The sequence below is a fragment of the Papio anubis genome, unplaced genomic scaffold (genome assembly GCF_008728515.1).
Source record: "Papio anubis isolate 15944 unplaced genomic scaffold, Panubis1.0 scaffold915, whole genome shotgun sequence".
NCBI lineage: Eukaryota > Metazoa > Chordata > Mammalia > Primates > Cercopithecidae > Papio > Papio anubis.
In genome coordinates this window covers 8,284-13,128 of record NW_022169399.1, presented here as the reverse complement: position 1 = coordinate 13,128, position 4,845 = coordinate 8,284, and the positions used below count along the sequence as shown (strand labels likewise).

At 45.2% G+C, this 4,845-nt stretch overlaps 1 long non-coding RNA gene across 1 annotated transcript; it reads right to left on the bottom strand.

Annotated features, from left to right (window-relative positions):
• Positions 1-2,885: 2,885 nt before the first annotated feature.
• LOC116273585 lies at positions 2,886-3,277 on the bottom strand. The gene is made up of 2 exons (XR_004181900.1): positions 3,214-3,277; positions 2,886-2,949 (listed from the first exon to the last, which is right to left on the bottom strand). It is a non-coding gene; the product is annotated as an uncharacterized LOC116273585 (long non-coding RNA).
• Positions 3,278-4,845: the final 1,568 nt, after the last annotated feature.

Genomic DNA, 4,845 nt, shown 5'->3' with positions numbered 1-4,845 from the left:
GTTTGTATAAACAGGATCTCTGTATCATGCCCTGTGGTCTTGGAAATCTGAAATTTCAGGCCTCCCATCACTTCAGCCTCTCTAAAGTGTTGAGTATTGCCTACCACCTGCTCTTAACATCCTAAATATTCATCATCCACAAAAGGATTTAATAAATGGAGCCTCTAATTCTAACTCTCGGCAGGCCCCACCCGTGACATATGCCAGCTCTAAATTTCAGAAATGAAGAAGAATCTATTCACTCATCTTTTATTGGGTCTCCTCTCACTGCACCCCGGGCTCAGCAGGAAATGTGCTTGATGCCATCCTCTGTGGCCTCCAGAATCTACCTGTTAAAATGTCTGCTTCCAAGCACTGGCCAAAACTTACTAAAGGAGGCTCTGATCACCTCATTCCTGAAATATCTTCTTCCAAAGAAACCCAGAGCAACCATATATAGCTGAAAAAGCATTTCAGAAATGAGAGAGAGAACTTATTACAGGGCAGCATGCTGCCCAAAAACGCAATTTTGTAAACTCTCTTTGGTTAAAGCCATTGATATTTATACAATTCTTACAATCACAACACACAAGTCTCTCAGAAGAAAGTAGGGCACAGATATGGGTAAATACAACCGCACAAGAGAAGAGATAAGGAGGAGGGTTAGCTGCGAAAGATATGCAGATTAAACAGGCTGATGTGCTTCTGTTGGTGGAAGGGCTTATGGGAAACTGGCAGGCATAATTTTAACCCATCCTAAATGAGGGAAAATTAAGAAACTTACATTCTATGCAATGGAATGCACTTGCAGCATTTGGCTCAGAATTTAAAACACTTCTATTGTCCAGCATATTTGTTCACTCTAAAAATAATCCAAAGAAAAAAAATTTTAGATATGTATAGAGACTTATGAACATTTAGGGCTGAGCATACCGTTATTGTAGCATCAGAGTGTGGAGCAATCAGGCTAAAATGCATAATAGGATAAGAACATAAATCCACTCTAATACAGCCTACTTCCATGGAATAAGGCAATGCTTTGATGAATTTGTATCAACATTCAGAAAAATCCCTACAATATAGTATGCTGTGTATGAACAAACGAAAAATATAAAATTGATTCTTAAAGTATATATGGGATATGGAAAATCTTCTAGATGAAACACAAAATTGATACCCACTTGCCTCCAGATAGTGGAATTACGAGTGATACCTAGTTTCTTCTTTCTTCAAAAAGCTCTGGAAGATTTTTGAAACTTTCTATAATTTTACATATATTAATTTTATATTCAGAAATGTTATTATTTTTATCAAAAAGTGTGAGATACGTGACAATAGGGAAAAGTTGATAAAATCTGTAAGGTTCTGGGTGGAAAAAAAGATAAAAAAACACGCTGGAACTCCAAAGCCGCGGGAAATCAGATGAAAACAGAAGTTCAGTATTGCCTAAACCATGGGAAGATGGAGATGCCACATTATATATAGACTGATGGCCAGTATGGGGTAAGGTCAAGCCAGAAAGAAATAGATTCAACTGCTGTGGTCCTATAGGGTTTAATTCAGGGACTCTGGGAAGAAGGGAAGAGCTATGAGCTCTCGGCCCCTCCCAGTAAACGGAGTGTCTGGGGCACCTGCTGATCAGCTTTAGCTAGTTTTAATAAGTGCTTATGAAGTTCCAAATTTAAAACCCTTCCAGCATGGTTAGAGAAAGGACATCTCCTGGCTTGCAGGCCAGGGGCTTAATGAGAGCTGGAAGAAAGAGTCCTGTGAGCCCCCTCTAGTTGGCACCCAGGAAAGGACACTGGTTGAAGGCTCTTGCATGAGTTGTTTATTCCCTCTAGATGAGCCCACGTATCCCTAACTTCACGCCCCACCCACACAGCCTTGGGTCAGTGGTAGAAGGTCCTGCATAGACCCTGCCCTGGACCTGTGCTTGCCCATTACTGCACACACCGAGATAGACAAAAGCCAGTCTCAGACATTGCCATTCTTCAGACCACCTCCCCCACACCCGCCCTGGCTCCTCCCTTTGGCCTTCTTGGTCCTGGACAATCCTCCGGATCCCATGCAGGGCTCCCACTTTTTATCCAGCTCCAATACTTAACAAACTTGTTTGCAGCCGGCTTGGACCTTAAATACCTCGCACGACTCATCTTTCAATATTTGTCCCACAGCAGCCCTGTGTCCCACGATAACTCCAGGCATGAAGCCCTTGCAGCAGATGCTGTCAGTGTCTCACCCATATCCCTTCCTCCTGGTCATGCCAGCCTGAGTTCCACCTCCAGCATCTGTAGGGCCCGGCCTGAGGCCTTTGTATGGTCACAAGAGACTACTCTGCCCTTGTGTGCAGCAGGTCAAAGTCACAGGGAATAAACAACTCCTTGCAAGAGCCTTCAACCAATCACAAGCAGAATCTGGGAGACAAATACCCTGTCTCCCTTGCCACTCAGATGGGACGCCCCTGAGCACTGTATTCTCCGTGTTTCCTTGAGTTTCCCAGCTCCAATTGTCCACAGTGGATACTCCCTTGGCAATGCATCATGGATTGGATTCCATCTCTTTCCTCTCTCACTTCCCCACATCCCTATTGCAGTTATCTGGGATCACCAACTTAAAAAACCACTTGCCTCTGGATTTTTTTTCTCAGTCTGAGGCTGGCATAAACCAAAATAAGACAGAACCTCACGCCATGCCATATGGAATCAGCTTTTGAAGCCTGACCCTTGGCTGTTTCCAGGTCTGTCTATGCTGGGAGGTAGGCGGGTCACATACAGAAGCTGGTAGGGTCCATGTCCCTCCCCTGTTCGACCTCTGGGACTCACCTCTGTGGTGCCGGGCCACAATCACAGACGGGACACAAAACATCACATCTGCTATCAAGTCCAGGAACAGGTCTTTCTTTTTGACAGGGTCATCTGTTCCTCCTAAGTATTTCTCAGTGGCTTCTGGAATCAGTTCCTTAGCAATGTACTGAAATAGATCAATAAAGTGGCCACAATCTCCTGGTGAGTGATGCTGCTTCTCCAGCCCACTGGAAAGGCCTGTCTCAATGGTGAACCTTACCAGCCCTGTGCAACTCCCTGATAGGATGGAAAGCAAAGTGGGAAAGGTGGAAAGATGGGGCAAACCCTGAGGCCCCAGTCTTCATTTTGCCATTTAATTGCTCTACGATTTGTGGCAACTCATTGTCCCTCTCTGCGTCTCAGCCAATTCCCACGATTCTTAGACTCTTACAACAAGGGGATAGGACTTCCACAAGAGTGACATGGCTGTCTTCTGGTCCAGTTCTCTCGGAGAGGATAGCCCATCGACTGCTAAAAAAAAAGTTAAGCATTTATGAATCATTGGGAATTAATGAGAAGAAACAAATTGACCAACCAACCAAACCAATGCAGACTGAAAGTCCTCTAATTTGGGGGCTTTGGCGACATGGTCTTTTCTGAAATGGGCAAAACTAATTAACTAAATGGGCTTGTATCCAGAAATTCGCTATCAGGTGATTGGCTTAAAAAAAATTTCTGAGAAGCTAAAGCATTTTGCTGTGTGTGTGTGTGTGTGTGTGTGTGTGTGTGTGTGTGAGGAGAGAGAGAGAGACTGGGATCCTATAGGTCTGTGGAGCATGGAGGAGCCAAGGTTTCTTGCTAGGCCAGGTGTGGAACGGAGGACCTGGGAGAAGAGGATGGAACCTCCCAGCACTGCCACGCGGTCACATAAGGACACTGAAAGCCTTGTAGATCCTGCCTCTCATGCCTTTGGTCTCTTTGGTGAACCCCCTAAAACCTTCCTGAGGGAAGGAACTGCACATCCTATGCACATAATACTTCTTCCCAAACCTCTGCACTTCTAGAGACCTGGACAAACTTCTAGCATCACTTTTATAGGCAGCCAAGGCTGTGTCCCTAGAATGACCCCAGTATCCCACATACCTGCCTAAAGGCCTAACCTGCTAGAATTTACTCTGCTCCAGCCAAAAACTGGACAGAAGCAGAAAGGCCGCTGAGCCCAACTAGAGCAGTTACTTTAGAAAACCTGCAATGACAAACCTTTCTGCCTCCTTAGGGGTGCAGTTCACCTAAACCCTGTTTCTGGAGGACCCGAGAGCCCTCCCAAAATGTCATTCAGGAAGTCACCTGACCTCCCAGTCCCTGTGGAAGGAGTAGAGGCTGACTTCAGTGGTTTCATCCTGCAGTCTAATACATGGCTTCCTGTCCTGAAGATAAGAGAAGTTTGTTTCTGTCCCAGGTGAGCCAGGATGAAGACATCCAGGTGGCCTAGCCACACGGACCAAGCCCCTCCCACAGACCACAGTGTGTTTCCCTTGGCACACCTGGCCTATGAAACATTGCCAGGCTTCTGTTTCGGGGATGTGAGTTCAGTCCATGCTGGACTGTTTTCCCTATTGCAATCATGTTACTGAATAAACCCGTCCTACAACTTTAACCAGGGTCAGCTTTGTTTATCTTCAACTGGAAGGAGAACCCTTCTTTACTTTTAGAAGTCAATCACTTTTTCCATTTATTTGTTTCCATCTTTTATTTGAGGTTTGGGGGTGCCTGTGCAGGTTTGATCATGGGTAATTTGGGTCTATAGAGTTTGCTGTATAGATTATTTTATCACCAGGTATTTATCATGGCACCCGATTAGGTAGCTTTTCCATCCTCATCTTCCTCTGACCCTGCACTCTCAAGTAGACCCTGATGTCTACTATTCCCTAGAAATCAACAGTAACTCAAGAAGAAGCCACTTTCTTTGGATATTTCCAATGAGATGATGAAGAGCATGAGTGATTTTCAGGGGAACTATGCATAGGCAGCCCGAGGTGGGAAGCCAGGAAGCCCCTGACTGACTGCCTCTCTGTACTCCTCA